The sequence below is a fragment of the Cavia porcellus genome, unplaced genomic scaffold (genome assembly GCF_034190915.1).
Source record: "Cavia porcellus strain 051 isolate PalLab524CR breed Dunkin Hartley unplaced genomic scaffold, mCavPor4.1 scaffold_3, whole genome shotgun sequence".
Classification (NCBI taxonomy): Eukaryota; Metazoa; Chordata; class Mammalia; order Rodentia; family Caviidae; genus Cavia; species Cavia porcellus.
Genome location: NW_026947486.1, coordinates 39,135,172 through 39,153,631, shown reverse-complemented (window position 1 = coordinate 39,153,631; position 18,460 = coordinate 39,135,172). Strand labels below are relative to the sequence as shown.

Genomic DNA, 18,460 nt, shown 5'->3' with positions numbered 1-18,460 from the left:
ATGCTCATTTTTTATTGGGTCTTTAAAGCTGGGAGGGATATGATTTTTTGAGTCCTTAGATATTCTAGATGTTAGTACTTTGTCTAAGGAGTAACTGGCAAAACCTTTTTTACCATTCTCTAGGTTGTGTCTTCACTCTCTTGATGGTTTCTTTTGAAGAGCAGGAATTTTTTTTTGAGCAGGAATTTTTTAGTTTGTTGTGATCCATTTTGTTGATTCTTGGTATTATTTCTTATACAACCAGGGTTCTGTTCACAAAGTCTTTACCTATACCTATATCTTCAAGAGTTTTGCCTATTTTTTATTCTGGTAGATTATTCCAGCTTTAATGTTTAAATATTTGATCAGTTTTGATTTTATTAGTGAGAGAGATGGGTCTAGGTTAAATCTTTGGCTTGTAGATAGCCAATTATCCCAGTGCCATTTGTTAAAAAGACTATCTTTCCTCCTATGTAAGTTTTTGACCCTTTTTCAAAGATCGGGTAGCTCAATGTATCTGGAGTTGTTTCTGTGTCTTCTATCCTGTTCCACTGATCCATAAGTCTAGGACTTTTTTTTAAACCAATACATATCCTGTTTTTACTACTGTAGCTTTGTAGTATAACTTGAAGTCCAGAATTGTGACATCTCCTGTCTTAGTTTCTCTTATCTTGTTGCTGAAACAAAATCCCCAACACCTAAGGTTAAAGGAAGAAAGGTTTATTTACCTCACAGTTTGTAGAGGTTTCAGTCCATAATCAACTGGCTTTAAGGCAGGGTGGTATGGCAGAGGAGCAACCTCTCTTGGCAATGGAAGGTACCAAAAAGCACAAGACAAAACAGGGAGTGAGGGGGTGATACAAGCCTCTTTCTGCCTTCTTTATCTTATCTAGACTGCTGGAATTAGGGAGGTGCCAATCCAATCAGTGGGCTAATCCAGCAATCATCCACCCTAATTCCCAGCACACTTAATCCTAACATTGACTATGAATCAATCATAAACTCAGCTGCCTCTGAAAAAGCCCCATCTGATTATGTGTGATGCTTTGTGGGAATGGGGGGACATCTAGACACGAACCATAACATCTCCCTTGTTGTTCAGAATTACTTTTGCTATTCTAGGTCTCTTTTGTTCCATATGAATATTACGATTGCCTTCTCTGGTTCTGTGAGGAATGCTATTGATATTTTGATTGAGATTGCATTAAATCTATATAAAATTTTTGTAAGTATAGCCGTTTTGAGTATACTGATTCTACCTATCCAGGAACAGGGGATATCTTTCCATTTTCTGATGTGCTTTTTAATCTCTTTTTAAGAGTACTGTAGTTTTCACTGTAGAGGTCTTTAACTTTCTTGGCTAAGTTAATTCCTAAGTATTTCATTTTTGTTTATGCTATTGTAAAAGGTGTTGTTTCCCTAATTTCTCTCTTGGTGAATTTGTTATTGGTGTACACCGATATTTGAGTGTTGACTTTGTATCCTGCTATACTACTAAATTTGGTTACTAATTATAGCAGTCTTTTGTGGCGGTTTTAGGTTCTTCTACGTACAGGATCAAATAATAGTAATTTAACTTCTTCCTTTCCTATCCACATCCCTTTTATTTGTTTCTCTTTGTAATTGCTCTGGCTAATCTTTCAAGAAGTGTATTGAACAGGAGTGATGATAGCAGACACCCTTCTCTTGTTTTCTTCCTCTTCTTATAATGCCTCCAGTCCTATTGGATTAGGATCCTATCATTATGACCTCATTTATACTGAAGTGCTTCCCAAACACTATATCTAAAACAGTCACATTGTGGGTTAGAGCTGCAACACATGAATTTGGGGGCTGCAGAATTCAATCTATAACAGATGAGCTGCATAAAACATAACTGTATATACAGCTGTACTCACTGTCTCATTGCTAGGTGATTTGGGCCCCTCAAAACAAGAATTACAATAAATACTATTTTATATTTCATTAAAAAATGAAAAAAGTATGATTCATAAATAATTATTCATGCTACATTATTGAGTATATGTAAATGTGTGTATACATATGTATGTGTATATATCATATATATACAGAATTTTTTGTAGTACTGAGAATTAAACCCAGGACCTTTGTACTAAGATATATCCCCAGCTTTATTTATTTATTTGAGGTAAGGTTTCACTAAATTACTTGTAGTTGTCCAGGTTTGGCTCAAACTCATGATTTTCCTGCCCCACCCTCTCAAACTTTTAGGATTACAGATGTGCACTATCATACCCAGCTGACCATACAGTATTTTTAAGACAAAACTTTCATTTTAATTAGACATCACTCAAAGGCAAATTCTCCACTTGTGGAATAATTTTACACAGACTAACACTGAACTTTGTACATTTAAATTGTCTCTTTTCTACTATCCATTGTCTAAGACCAAGTACTATAGGGCACATTCGTGTCATACCATCCCCCAACAAAGGACATTGGGTTATGGGAACATAATTGAAGCCATTCCTATACCATCAGCATTAAATTAATTATTCAAAATAAGTGACTAAAAACCACATGTCCCACTAAACACAAACTAAATGTATTCTCAATTCACCTTCCTTTTTGTCACTCCAGTGATGCCTAACACAAAGCAGAAGTCCAGAGGAAACCCAGCTGGAACACAGCAATCTCGATCAAATGTGCTTAATTAAGTATTTTACTTGGATAATTATGTTTTAATCTTTTTTTAAAAAAAATAAATAGTAGCCCCCTCCCAGGACCTTGAATGTTGTCTGTTCAGTGAGGAGCTGTGAAGGTGTATGATGAGTTTCAGGGTAAATCAGCCATCAAAAAAGGTAAACTTATTTTGCCTTAGGCAATCAGGAAAAGCTTTTCAAAAGGGGTAATCCTTAAGGCGAATCTGTAAAAGTATGCAAAGTAAAGGGTATTTCAAAACTGGGATTGCATACACAAAGACACAGATGAGTAAAATAATACAGAGATTTGTGGAACTATAAATAGTTTTACTATGTCTGTAGAACATCAGTGGGGATGGTGAGAGATGAAGCAAAGAGGTGATTCGAGGATTAAAAGATGTCAGACTAAGAAAACCATGAGAACTCCTGCTTACATTCTTCCCAGAGATATCTTCAGTTCAGATACTCTTTAGGAAGAAGTTATTTTAACTGTTCTATTGTGAATTAGAACATTTAAAAAATTAAGAAACATGAAGGATACCACAACTATTAGCCAAGAAAGTCAAACTAACAATTACAGAGTATTCTACCCTATAGCAAGAATCCACATTTGTTTCAAGTGTCCATGGAACATAAAGGTAAACAGTATCAGAAAATGGGTGAGAAGGCAACTCCAAGGTCATGTCACTACAGAGAAATATAGAAAAATAAACATAAACAGTCAGAAACAATTACTAAGAACTCTGGAAAACAACCAGAGGTTTACAGTAACTTAATGAATTCCAAGTCAAGAAAAAGTCAGGGTAGAAACGTGTAGAAACCACAGTAAAATACCACTTTGTGCCCACTATGATGTCTACTGTCTTTTAAAAGAGGAAAATAACAAGTACTGGTGCTTATGTACATAAATTAGGATTCTATGCTTTTTAAATGGTACAGCTGCTGTGGAAAACAGCTTGGCAGTTTCCCAAAAAGTTAAACATAAGTCAGGCATGGTGGTGCATATTTGTAACTCCAGCACTCTGGGAGAATGACGCAGGAAGATTGCAAGTTTGAGCTTAGCCTGGGTAATTTAGTGACTTATTGAGACCTTGGCTCAAAAAATAAATAAATAAAAAGATTATGGCTGCTCAGTGCAAAGACCTTGGATTCAATCCATCACACCAAAAAAGTTAAACATAGAACTGTTTTATGATCCAGCATTTCCACTCCTAGATATGTACTTGAAAGTGATGTACCAATGTTCATTACAGTGTTACTCAAAATAGTCAAAAGGTGAACAATACCCAAATGCCCATTGACAAATAAATGGATTAACAAAATTTGTGGTAGTCATACAATGAAGTATTGTTCAGCCTTAAAGTAAATGCACTTGATATATGCTACACAGAGATGAACCTTTAAAACACTATGCCAACTGAAATAAGCTAGATGCAAAAGGGCAAATATTGTTTGATTCCACCTGTGTGAACTATCTCCAATAGGAAAATTTATGGAAACAAAAAATTATAGATTACCAATAGCTGAGAAAAAGAAGGATTGGAGATTTAGGGGTTCTTGTTTGTTTTGTTTTGTCTTTGGGTGCCAGAAATTGAACTCAGGACCTTGCATTTGCCAAAGAGTCACTGTGTCGCTGAGCCATATCCCTAGGCCCAAGATTTAGTTCTTGATAGGTACAGAATTTCTGTTTGAGATGATGAAAACACTCTGGAAATAGTGAGCAGTGATAGCTTTTCAGAGTTGTGAATGTATTTGATACCCCTGAACTACTGCATATGCTTAAAATTGGTTACAGTGGGTTTTTTTTAATTAAAAAGGAGTTGGGAGATATGTTTTAGAAATCTCTAATTAAATAGAATTTAAAGGTAGGGTGATGAGAAAAGAAAGAAAAAAAAAGGTGAGAAACAGAACAAACCTATGAGGTTCAGTAGCCATAAGAATTCCTAAAAATGAGCCGAATATTGTGGCGCATACCTGTAATCTCAGCACTCAGGAGGCTGAGGCAGAAGACCGCCATGAGTTCGGGGCTAGCCTGGGCTACCACAGTGAGTTCAAGGTCAGCTTGGACTACAGAATGAAACCTTGTCTCAAAAAAACAAAAACAACAACAAAAAGAATTCCTGAAAAAGAGAAAAAAATAAAAAAAGAAAATCTCAAAACCTGAGAATACAACTTGCCACACAGATAGGGCCTGTGAAGAAAAAAAAATCTTAAGCTATATGATCACAAGACTTTGATACAGGTCACATAGAAAGCTTTAGAAATCAGAATGACATTGGACTTCTCACTAACAGTATTGAAAGCTTTTTAAATAAAGTTTATTGATACATTTTAGTTATACATAATGATTACATTCATCATAGAGAATTTGTACCTATACACATATCTTGTGTCTTGTTTCTGTTTCCCTATCCTCCCTTCAACCCCCTTCCCTTCCCTATTTATAAAAACTTTGTTTCCATTTTTCCTTCTTTTCTTGTTTTCCTTTTCTTTTCCATTTGTTGCTTTCCCCCTCTTCCCTCCTTAGTTCCTCTTCCCATTTGAACATTCTCTCCCTATTTCATGACAGTATTGAAATATTGAAGACACTAAAATAGTTCCTTTAACATTCTAAAGGAAAAATGATTTTGAATTTTGAATTATATATCGAGTCCTACTACTAATCAATTTTAAAGATAGAAGACAGATATTTTCAAGCCAGGCATACTGGTGTACCTTTTAGGCCCAGCTGCATAGGAGGCCGAAGCAGAAGGGCACCTTGGACACAGTAGTTCAAGGCCATGTTGGGCAATATAGTAAGATCCCCCATCTCAAAAAAAAGGAGAAAGAAGAAGTAAAGGAGGAGGAAGAGAGACAGACATTTTCAGACTTGCAAAGAAAGGAAATTTGGGAGTACGTGTCCCCCAAAATGAACATAATAAGCTAGGAAAGCCAAAGATATAGAAAACAGAGGACCCAGTGCAGATGAGAGCAGCAGATTTGTTAAGGTGATTGTGAAGAGAATACTCCCAATACAGCACTGCAGTAGGTCCAGAAGTAGATAGTCCAGATCAGAAGGCTCCAGGGGGAGTCTCTAAGGCAAAGCTGGAAGTCACAGGTTGCCTCACATGATTAATACCGACAGAACTATTACAGTCCCATCAAGGAATATGGTAGGAGGTACTGGTAAGTGCACAGAAAGCTATGCAACATTTCCAAGGTGCATCAGTCATTGTAGCACACAATTGTCCAATGAAGAAAAAGTTGTCATAATATAATACATGGCTCACCTGTGAACAGTATTTGTTGTTATCATCATTTAATATAAATTTAACCAAATACTATAGGATAATTTAATCGGAAGAATAAGACAAGGTGAGCTATGCAGGAACTAGATGTGAAAGATTGTGGGAACACTGAATCCTAAGCTTCCATGAGAGGAAGTTGCTAGAGCATATTAAAAATCGAAAACTAGGGACCAGGGATATAGCTTAGTGGTATAGCATCTGCCTGGCAAGAGCAAGGCAGTAAGTTTAATTCCCACTACAAAAAAAGGAAAAAAAACTAAAATCTTTATTACATTATTCAGACATATTGAGGGAAATTCTATAAGCAGCAGCAAAAATACTGGAATATGGCTTTTTCTGGAAAGTGGAAATTGGAACCCGGAAGGGGTAAGGTAGAGAACTAGTGTGTGTCATTTTAAGTCTTGGTTATTCTTTCACTTTGTAAACTCTGTGCATTTTATTAAACTACTTCTTTGATCAAAAAACAAGTTAAATTAATAAAAGTTCAGGGTCAGATCTAAATTTGCATCATATGATCCTGGCCTATGTAATGCCTGCTAGGATTAAGTATTAAAAGAAGAAAACAGCTCAGGGTAGGAATAAAAAGATGTCTAATCTTTTTAAATGACTGGGCAGTATTGTGGCATTCTCTACTTGCCCCTGTCCTATACCTATTCTGCCTTCCAATGATGTTAAAGAGAGCAGCCGGTGTTCCTAGTGTGGGACTCTGGCCTATAGTTCCAGAGGGACTTACCAGACTACTGAAAACTTATTCTATAGAGAGGATAGAGAGGGGACATAAAAAGACTTAAGATGTGTGCATGTACCAACTCCCCACAATGAATAATTATTAAGTGCTGCAAACATGTACTGATAAACATAAAAATAGATTAAAAAGTTATCATATTGCTCTGGTCTAGCTTGTCAGAGCTATGTAAATGGCAGATCTCAGGCACTCATTCCTGTTATATCTAAACTTAAACTGTTACAAAAGACAAAGACATTGTATACTGATAAAAGAACCAATTCACTGAGAAGATAAAATAATTGTAAACTCATCCAGGCCAGAGAACTGTGAGGTACTGCTTAAAAACACTATAAGGCATCAATGCCAAGACATATTATAATCAGACTATTAATAGCTAAAGACAAAGAAACAATCATGAAAGCAGCAAGAAAGAAGCAATTCATAACATACAAGGGCTTATCAACAAGATTAACAGCTGGTTTCTCATGAGAAACCATGGATGCTACAAGGCAGTGAGATGACATATTCAAAGTGCTGAAAGAAAAACCTATCAAGCAAAAATGCTATATCCACAATTATTCTTGAAAATTGAATGAAGCATTCCCAGAAAGAAAAAGAAAGTTGAGGGTATCTGTTACCACCAGGCCTGCCCTAGAAGAAATACTGAAAGGAGTCCTTCAAGTTGACATGAAAACACACTAGACAGTCATTTGAAACTGTATGAAGAAGTAAAAATCTCTATCTAGCTGTGATGGCACACACGTAAAATGCCAGCTACTTGGGAGGCTGAGGCAGAAGGATCACAAGCTCAAGGGCAGCTGGGCAACTTAATAGACTCTGTCTCAAAATAAAAAGGCTGGAGAATGTAGCTCAATGTGAGAAGACTTGCCTAATATGCACACAGCCTTGGGTTTAATCCCTAGTACCCCCCCCAAAAAAAAAACCTCTAAAGAAAACAATATGGAGAAATATAAAAAGCATGATATTTTCTTTATTGGTACATGTTTGCCATACATAATGATCACATTTATCACAGGGAATTTGTACCTGTACGTGATGTATGTGATTCTTTTTTCCCATCCCTCTCCCTTCCCTTCCACCCTACTTCCCCTCCACGTTTACAAAAGCTTTGTTTTTATTTTTTCTTCCATTCTCTTTTTTAATTCCTTTCCTTTCCTTCCCTTCCTCTTTGTCCCTCCCTTGTTCCGCTTCCTAGTTAAACATGTTCTTCCTACTTCCCAATAGCTATCCTCCATTTTGTTCCTTATTTATCCTTTGAGTTTCTCACACAAAAGAACCAATGCAATATTTAAATTTGTGTATCTCACGTATTTCACTTAAAATTATGGTCTTGAGGTACATCCATTTACCTAAAAAATGTCTCAAGTTTATCCTTCTTATGGAAGAGTAGTGCTCCATTGTATATAAAAACCACATTTTCTTTATCCATTCATCCATTGATGTGCATACAAGCTATTCCCAAAATTTAGCTATTATAAATTGTGCTGCTACAAACATGGATTTGCATATAACACTTAGGTATTATGTTTTAACTCTTTTGGGAAGATACCTAGAAGGAGAATAGTTAGATCAAAAAAAAGCAAGTTTTATTATGTTTTTGGCTTGTGACTTCACTATTTCTTACAAAGTTAAAAAGAAGTACATAAAAATAATTTTAAATCTGTTATTAGCACACAATGTATAAATATGTAATTTGTTATAGCAACAATATAAAGAAGGAAATGGAAGTGAATAAGAACTTTATTTTATATGGTATTGTAGCTATTCTCCATTTTGTTCTTTATTTACCCTTTGCTATCATTTCAAACTTTAATATAATTAGAATGTTAAATTTAATCTGCATAGTACCTATAAAGACATGTTTAAAATTGTACAAATAGAAATGTGTAAAGAGCCAAAATAATTCACGAGAAATAATTAACTATTTAAAACAATATTAGAGAAATAAAGAGAAAACAAAAATGACAGAAATCCTTCCTTATCAACAAACAAATTAAATATAAATGATGTCTCCAATCAAAAGGCAAAAAATGACAAAATAAATTTTTTTAAAAAGTGATATAACTCTATCTTTTTTTACTGGGGTCTCACTTTAGATCCAAAGAGTCAATTAAGTTGAAAATAAAAGGGTAGGAATAAAATAGTCCATGCAAATGATAACCAAAAAGTTGGAGTGACTTACTAATGTTATACAAGGTAGAACTTGTGTAACACAGAGTTATAAAAGACAAAGACATTATATACTGATAAAATGACCAATTCATTGAGAAGATAATTATAAACATATGTACCAAGTAACAGAGCCTCAAAATATATAAAACAATGGCAGAATTGAAGAAATAGTTCTATAATAATAGTTGGAAATATCACTCTACTATTTCAAAAATAGATAAATCAATTAAACAGAAGAATAGTAAGCAAGTAAAGAGCTTGAGTAGTATAAATCAACTATACCTAACAGACATGCATAGAATATTATACTTTGAACAGCAGATTATACAATATTCTCAAGTACATATGGAACATTTCCCAGGATAGACCACATATTAGACCAAAACAAATCTTGTTAGTAAATTTTAAAAGATTGATGGGGCTGGGGATTTAGCTCAGTGGTGTAGGTACCTGCCTGGCACGCGTGAGGTTGTGAGTTCAATTCTCGGTACCAAATAAAATAAAATAAAAATAAAATATTGAAAGACAGGAGGTAAAGCTCAATGATCAAACCTTTGGCTAGCATGCGAGGCCCTGGGTTTGATTCCCAGCACAACAAAAAGGAGGTGAAGGGAAGAAATATTACAATCATAAAACCACAAAAACTATTGTCTCTGGTCCAAATGGAGTACAGCTAAAGAAATCAGTTATAGAAGGAAAAGTGGAAAGTTCACTAATATATTGAAATTAAACAATTCACTCTTAACAAGTAAGTCAGAAAACAAATCACCAAGATCATCAAAGAAATTAGAAAATACTTCAAGATGAATGAAAATTGAAACATGGTTAAACTTATGAGATACAGCAAAAATCATGCTCAAAGGAGAATTTATACCTGTGAATGTCTACATTAAAAAGAAGAACTATAATCAATAGTCTCCCTTTATATTTTAAGAAGAAAACTAAATCCAAACCTCACACAAGGAAAAAAGTAATAAGTTTGAAGATGGAGGTAAATTAAATAGAGACTAGAAAAACAATAAGAGAATCAATGAAACTGTAAGTTATTTCTTTGAAAAAATTCACAAAATGGGCACACTTTTAGGTAGACTGACAAAAAATAAAGACACAAATAACTAGAATCAGAAATTAAAGTGGGGATATTACTACTGCCCTTACAAAAATGGGTTATCAGAGCATGCTATTAGCAGTTATAAATTAACAAGTGAGACATAGAAACAAATTATCTAAATGACTCGAAAGAAACACAAAAATTCAAGGGAACGGTAACAAGTAAACATATCAATCAGCAATCAAATTTTTCAGCAAAGAGAAGCTCAGGACCAGAATTCAATGGTGAATTCTACTAAACATTTAGAGAAGAATTAGTGCCAGTCCTTCTCAAGTTCTTTCAAGTAATTTAACAAGTATCTCATCTAAGTGAAAATGGATCCTTAATCTTATAATAGCTAACGCCATAAAGATCTTAGAAGAAAACATGAAACATAAATCCTTTTGGCCTTGGATTTGTCAATGGATTCTTAGATATGACACCAGAAGCACAAACAATGAAAGAAAAATTAGATAAATTGGACTTCATCAAAATCAAAACCTTTTGTGCTGCAAAAGACATTGTCAACAAAGTGAAAAGACAATCTAACAAATGGATAAAAATATTTTCAAATCATTTGATAAGGATTTAAATATCTGTAATCTATAAAGAACTCCTACAACTCAAAAAGATAAGCAACTAATTTTAAAAGTTTACTAAGGAATTAAATAGACAAGAAAAGATGCTGAACATATTTGCTTTTAGGGAAATATAACTCAAAACCACAATGAGATACCACATCCTATTAGTATAGCTATAACCAAAAATGTAGAAAATAGCAAGCATAGCAAGGATGTGGAGAAATTGGAACCCTTATACACTGCTGCTTTAAATATAAAATTGCACATTCACTGTGGAAACAGTTTGGCAGTTCTTCAAAGTTTTAAATATTTAATATGATATGACCCAGAAATTCCACTTCTAGCCATATACCTTAAAGCAGTAAAAACAGAGAGTCCAATACTTGTTTGCCAGTGTTCATAGAACAATATTCTCATTAGCCAAAAGCTGGAAACAGCCCAAATACCTATCAACAGAGGAATGGATAAAGAAAATGTGGTATAGCCATACAATGAAATACTATTCAGATATTAAAAGGGATGAGATTTTTACACAAACTACAACATAACTGAACCTTGAAAACATTAGGTTAAGTAAAATAAGCCCGGCACAAAAGTATAAGTAACATAATTTCACTTAAATAAACTGTCTCCAAAAGGCAAATTCATAGGGACAGACAGTAGCCTAAAGGTTATCAGGAAATGAGAGACAGGAAGGCTGGAATTACTATTTCATAGGTACAGAATTTCTGTTTAATTTGATGGAAATTTTTAAACAGTTGTGACAGTTGCAGTCTTGAAATGAATGTCAGTGAGTTTACACTTTAAAAAGTTACAGTAACAGGTCTGGTATAGTGGCACATAGTTGTAATCCCGGCACTAGGAAGGCTGAGGCAAGAGGATCACTGTGAGATTGAGGCCAGCCTGGACTACAGAGTGAATTCAAGGTCAGTCTGACATAAAAAAAAGCTAGGCATGGTGGCACACTCCTATAATCCCAGCACTTAGGAGGCTGAGGCAGGAGGATTGTTGCAAGTTCGAGACCAGCCTGGGCTACAAAGTAAGCTCAAGGATAGCCTGAACTGCATAGTGAAACCCTGTCTCAGACCAAAAAAAACACTTTCAGTGGCATATTTTATAGTTTATGCATTGTATGGCAATAATATAAAATAATCAAAAATAAAGATGGGGCATATCATGTATGATCAAACAAAGATCATCAAATTTATAAGAAAAAAATCAAATTGGAATTATATAGGAAATCAATAAAAGAAAGATGAAATATGTTTAAACACTTAGAATCTAAAGAATATATTTTTAGATGTAGTTCACTGTTAGAACACTTCTTTTTTTTTTGTACCATGGATTGAAAGAATATATTTCTAAATAATTTATGTGTCAAAGAGAAAATATCAAGGAAATTTTTAAAATACATTACACTAAATTAAAATGAAAACACATCAACTTTTTTTTGGCAATAGTGAGATTAAATCCAGGCCTTCACACTATGCTACATTCCCCAGCTCATTTTTGTTTGTTTGGTTTTGTTTCTGTTTTTTGAGACAGGGCCTCAATATGTATTTTAGGCTGGCCTTGAACTCACTATGTAGCCTACATTGTCCATGAACATGCGACAATTCTGCCTCAGCCTCCCAAATGCTGGGATTACAGGTGTGTGCCTCTACACCCAGCTTTCATTTTTATTTTTTATGTTTTAACTTTGTTTTGAAACAGGGTTTCACTATGCAGTTCAGGTGGACCTTGAACTCACTTCGTAGCCCAGGCTGGCCTCAAACTCATGGCACTCCTCCTGCCTTAGTCTCCTGAGTGCTAGGTTTACAGGAATGTGCCACCATGCCTGGCTTTATTTTTTGTTTTGAGTCAGGGTATTGCTAAGTCTTATAAGTTGCCCAGTCTGGATCTGAACTTGTGATCTTCCTGAGTCAGCCTCCCAGAGTGCAGGGATTGTAGGCATGAACCACTATGCCCAGCTATATGTCAAAATTTGTAGGACAAAGCTGAAACAGTGCTAAGAAGACAATTTATAACAATACATCTTCAGATTAAAAGAGAACTGTCTCCAATCAATAATATAGGCTCTCACTTTAACAAACTAGTAAAAGAAAGAGCAAAATAAACACAAACCAAGTAGAAGGAAAAAAATAATAAAGAGTAGAAAGGGATGAAATTAAAAAGAATAATAAGAGAAAGTGCAGCACAATGTGGTACTCTGAAAACATCAATAAAACTGACAGATGTCTAACAAGACTGACAAAGAAACAGAGCAGACACAAATCACCAATATCAGGAATGAACTGGGTATTGCAGCCCCTACAGACATCAAAAGAATACCAACAGAATGCAACAAACATACATGCATAAGACTGACATCTTATATGAAGTAGACTAATTTCTCAAAAAATCGCAAACTACCATAACTCACCAAATGTGAAATAATTTTAATAGCCCTGTATCTCTTAAGAAAATCGAATTTGTAATTTCAAAATTCCTCAACAGAGTAACTTTTCAAGCCTAGATGGTTTCCCTGGAGATTTCTAACAAACATTTAAAGAAGAGTTCATATCATTCTATATAGTCTTCCAGAAAATAAAAGAGGAGGAAATAGTTCTCAATTCATTTTATTAAAGTAGTATTATCTTGATACCAAAACCAGACAAAGATAGTACAAACAAAGAAAAATAGACTATTATCCTTGCTCTCAGCTTTGTGTATCTGAAAGACATTGCAGATAGCATCTTAGGAGCATACAAAACAGAAAGGATGAAATAAAATCATCCCTACTTATAATTGGTGTGATTGTGTACATAGAAAATCTCAGCTGTGGAATGGATAAAAATGATGTGGTATTTTTATACAATGAAGTATTACTCAGCTATAAAGAAGGATAAACTTGAGGCTTTTATAGGTAAATGGAGGCAACTTGAGACCATCCAAGTAAGTGAAATAAATCAAAGTCACATGTGTAAATATTATCATCTCCCTAGTGTAAAAAAAAACCTGAAAGAGTAATAAGATCCAAAATGTACAATAGATATTGTGATAATGAAAGGGAAAGAAAGTGCTAAAAAGGAAAGAACTTACAGAATGCAAATGCAGATAAAAAAAATTTAAATAAATAAATAAATAAAAATAAAAAGGAAAGAACTACTGGGATAGGGAAAAAGAGAAAGGAAGAAGAGAAAGATTATATGTAAATAGGTATACATATATATGTGTGTGTGTGTAGATAATTATACTACTAATCTGTTAGTTCATCAAAAGAACAGTTTATGCTGTCACTGTTTGATTCTTTGATCATTTTTTCATGCCTACATTTTGTAACTTGAGCAACTACTTCAAAGATAACAATATGTAGTATATTAACTAGTGTTAATTTCCTACTATTTTGTAAAATTCTGTGTTGTTTTTATCTTTTTGTTTGTTTCTCTTGCTTTTTAAAATTAAAAAAAAAAACTCAAGGAGTCTAAAAAGCCTCCCAGAACCAATACACTCAGTAACATCAATCAATCCTAGCTGGCCATAGTGGCATATACCTGCAGTCCTCATTATTATGGAGACTGAGAAAATAAGGATTGCCTGAGTTCAAGAGTTTGAGACCAGCCTGAGAAAAAAGTAAGATTCCCATCTCAAAACAAAGTTTAAAAATCATTTCTATGTGCTATCAATGAATATATTTCTGTGGTCTGTCAACACATGGAGACCAAAATTTAAATTGCGATCAGTTTTTAATGAAATAATTGAGATATAAATCTCACAAACCATATAACAGACCTGTATGCTGACAACTACATGGACAAAGACTGTTCATGGATTGGAACTCAGCATAGTAAAGATGTTTATTTTCTCTAAATTCATATACATATTTTATAAAATCCATATGGAAAAATAAACTTAAATTGATAAAACAGTTTTGTAAAATGAGGATAAAGTGGGAGAAGGAATCACTTTACCAGTAATAACACAATATATAATTGCAGTAATTTAAGACTGTGTGATGTTGTCAAAGAAATACATACATTAAAGGAACAGACTAGAGATCCCAGAAACAGACCCACAGAAATACTGTAATTTTGTAATTGTTTTGAGACAGGGTCTCACTATGTAGCCCAAGCTGGCCTTGAACTCACTATGTAACACAGGCTGACCTTGAACTTGTGGCAGTCCTCCTGTCTCAACCTCCAGAATGTTGGGATTATAGGCATGTACCACCAGACCCAGCTGCCCACAGATTTTTTACTAAGATCCAAAAGCAATTCAATGAAAAAAAAAAAAAACAGCCTTTTCAATGAATAGTGTGGGGCTGGAGGTTTAGCTCAGTGGCATAAGCACCTGCCTTGCAAGCAGGCGGTCGTGAGTTCGATCCCCGGTACCGATAAAAATGAAAAAGACCAAAAAAAAAAAAAAAAAAAAAAAAGAATGAATAGTGCTGGAGCTGTTGGATATCCATCAGCAAATTGGTAAAATTTGGTTTAAGACTATTGAGAAATTTATTGCACTGTTTTTGCAACTTTCCTGTAGATTTGAAAATTTTCAAACTAAATAGAAAAATTGAGGGGAAAAGATTTACTATATATTGTGATCATATTAACTTGCAATGTGTCTTACTTTCTCATAACTAGGACAAAATACCCAATACTCCCAAGTTATCGGGAGAGAAGTTAAACCTCCACAGCTCACAGTCTGTAGAGGATTCAGTCCATAGTGGGCTGACTCCAAGGCAGGGCGGCAAAGCAGAGAAGAAATAGTCCATGGTATGGCAGACCAGAAGCATCAGCACTCAAGGAAGGAGTTGATTAGATTGTGCCTTAGTTACTTTCTTGTGGCTGGGACACAATACCTGATACCCACAACTTAATAGGGGAGAGCCTTATTTTGGCCCCGTTTCATTCCATGTTCAGCAGGCTGAAAATGAGAGTAGAAGGGAAGATTCAGGGAGAGAGATACACCCTTCCAGGTCACCCAGTGACCCTCCTCTTCCAAGCAGGCCCTACCTCCCAATCACGAGTCAGCAATATCGCCCCGTGGGAGACATTGTCTATCAAAACCATAATGGATTTCATAAGTACATTCTGGGGGCTGGGGATTTAGCTCAGCAGCATAAGCGCCTGCCTTGCAAGCAGGCAGTCATGAGTTCGATTCCTGGTACCGATAAAAACAAAAAAGACAAAAAAAAAAGATAAGTACGCCATGCTGGAACTTAGGACTCTGGGAAGCCAAGCCAGCACCTCCCCTCCCTGTAAGCGGAGGCAGGGTGGCAGCCTGCAGCCCTTCCAGGGGGAGAACTAGCAGTGTCTCCTGAGATCCACACCATGCTGGAAGTTAGGACTCTGGGAAGCCAAGCCAGCACCTCCCCTCCCTGTAAGCGGAGGCAGGGTGGCAGCCTGCAGCCCTTCCAGGGGGAGAACTAGCAGAGTCTCCTGAGATCCACGCCATGCTGGAACTTAGGTCTCTGGGAAGCCAAGCCAGCACCTCCCCTCCCTGGTAAGCGGCGGTAGTTTAGCCCACTGCAGCCCTTCCAGGGGGAGAACTAGCAGTGTCTCCTGAGATCCACACCATGCTGGAACTTAGGACTCTGGGAAGCCAAGCCAGCACCTCCCCTCCCTGTAAGCGGAGGCAGGGTGGCAGCCTGCAGCCCTTCCAGGGGGAGAACTAGCAGTGTCTCCTGAGATCCACACCATGCTGGAACTTAGGACTCTGGGAAGCCAAGCCAGCACCTCCCCTCCCTGTAAGCGGAGGCAGGGTGGCAGCCTGCAGCCCTTCCAGGGGGAGAACTAGCAGTGTCTCCTGAGATCCACGCCATACTGGAACTTAGGACTCTGGGAAGCCAAGCCAGCACCTCCCCTCCCTGGTAAGCGGCGGTAGTTTAGCCCACTGCAGCCCTTCCAGGGGGAGAACTAGCAGTGTCTCCTGAGATCCACGCCATGCTGGAACTTAGGACTCTGGGAAGCCAAGCCAGCACCTCCCCTCCCTGTAAGCGGAGGCAGGGTGGCAGCCTGCAGCCCTTCCAGGGGGAGAACTAGCAGTGTCTCCTGAGATCCACACCATGCTGGAACTTAGGTCTCTGGGAAGCCAAGCCAGCACCTCCCCTCCCTGTAAGCGGAGGCAGGGTGGCAGCCTGCAGCCCTTCCAGGGGGAGAACTAGCAGAGTCTCCTGAGATCCACGCCATGCTGGAACTTAGGTCTCTGGGAAGCCAAGCCAGCACCTCCCCTCCCTGGTAAGCGGCGGTAGTTTAGCCCACTGCAGCCCTTCCAGGGGGAGAACTAGCAGTGTCTCCTGAGATCCACACCATGCTGGAACTTAGGACTCTGGGAAGCCAAGCCAGCACCTCCCCTCCCTGGTAAGCGGCAGTAGTTTAGCCCATTGCAGCCTGTCCATGGGGAGAACTAGCAGTGTCTCCTGAGATCCTCGCCCTGTTGGAGCTTAGGTCTCTGGGAAGCCAAGCCAGCATCTCCTCTCCCTGTGAGTGGAGGCAGGGTGGCAGCCTGCAGCCTTTCCAGGGGGAGATCTAGCAGTGTCTCCTGAGATCCACGCCATGTTGGAGCTTATCTCAATCTCTCCCTTATTCTTTAAAAAAATTATTTAGTTATTTCTTATGTTTTTTAATTAAGGGGAAAATTTTTTTAAATTAGCATATATTATAGTAATTCTTTTTGATTTACTGTTAACTTGTTTTGAAGTCCTGTGGTGCTCCCACGATCTTGTTTTGACTGATTAGACTCTGTTCCATTCTATATGATAGTATCAAGTTTGAGGGTATAAGCACCTACTTTGAAGGCAATAAGATTCACTAAGATGCCCATTCTGGTTTGACTGTTGTCTCCTTTGGAAGTCCTGTAATGTTTACAATGCCTAAGTTTTATTGGTATTGTTCTCTACTGTTTTGTCCAACTTTATAATATCTAATGAGATAGACTATTCTTTTTAAGGAAACAAGAGACAACTTTGATAACCATTGTTGATAACCTTGTACTCTGTTCTACATCATGTGCTATGTCTATCCTTGGTTTTGAGTGACAGCTTTGTTTTCCATATTTGACTATATTCTCTCCCCCCCCCAAAAGTAATAAGAACTAGGAGTAATAAAATCCAAAATGTGTAAATTTTGTTGTAAAAAAGAGAAGGAAAAAAAAAAAGAGCTTTATGGATATAACAGCAATTGTGTTTACGGGTGTTAAATAGCTGACTATATTAATGTTTTTGGATCATTGAACACAGCTGTTTGCAGTCTCTCTGTTTGAATGTTCACTTTGTATTCTTTGATACTGTGATTTGAGCAACTATTTCCAAGATGATAATATGTAATCTATTAGCAGGTGATTTCTTACTATTATGTTTTTTTTTTTTTTGTAGTTCTGTATTACGTGTACCCTTACACCACTTTGTTTTGTTTTGTGTTTTTCTCTTTTTCCTCTTAAATAAAATTAAAAAAAAAGTTACTATAATAAAAAAAAAAAAAAAAAAAAAAAAAAAAAAAAAGATAAGTACATTCTGGTCCTGAAAATATGCCCCGATCACCTTGATTACACTTGGGTGTTTCTGAAGTCTCTAGCAATAGCATATCTTCAGCCATATCTTTGTACTACTTCACCCTCATTGTTCTGGGCCTGTCTCCAAGTTCTGAGATCAATCTACTGTAGCCTAGACACAGACTACCTTTGCTTCTTTATTTTCTTTTGCTAGGCTCAGTCATAGACATATTTTTCAACATATTGACAAACTGCTATTTCTTTTAGTGTCTTCACCAGGGTTCTACAAGTGTAGTTTTGCAAGTAATTTGAGCTAAGGAAGATGTAGTAGATAAAATGATAAAATTAGATAATATATGTGAAAGTGCTTTGAAAGTCAAAAGCACTGAAGAAATGTAAGGAATAATTAATTATTGCTGTAATTAATGAGTAAAACTAGTGGCTGCTTCAGACCAGACATTCTAAAAGAACAG

The 18,460-nt window shown here is 36.4% G+C and overlaps 1 protein-coding gene across 7 annotated transcripts in view; it reads left to right on the top strand.

The window, feature by feature from the left end:
• Window positions 1–18,460, top strand: part of Hdac8 (histone deacetylase 8) — a 265,800-nt gene that overhangs the window by 143,404 nt on the left and 103,936 nt on the right. The window contains exon 11 of one of the 7 annotated variants that reach the window (XM_063246093.1): window positions 1–18,460. This exon is cut by the window's left edge and continues 29,631 nt beyond it; it is cut by the window's right edge and continues 40,715 nt beyond it. The exons of the other annotated variants lie outside the window; for them this stretch is intronic. The gene's annotated coding sequence lies outside the window, so the exon portion shown is untranslated. 7 annotated transcript variants of the gene reach the window in all.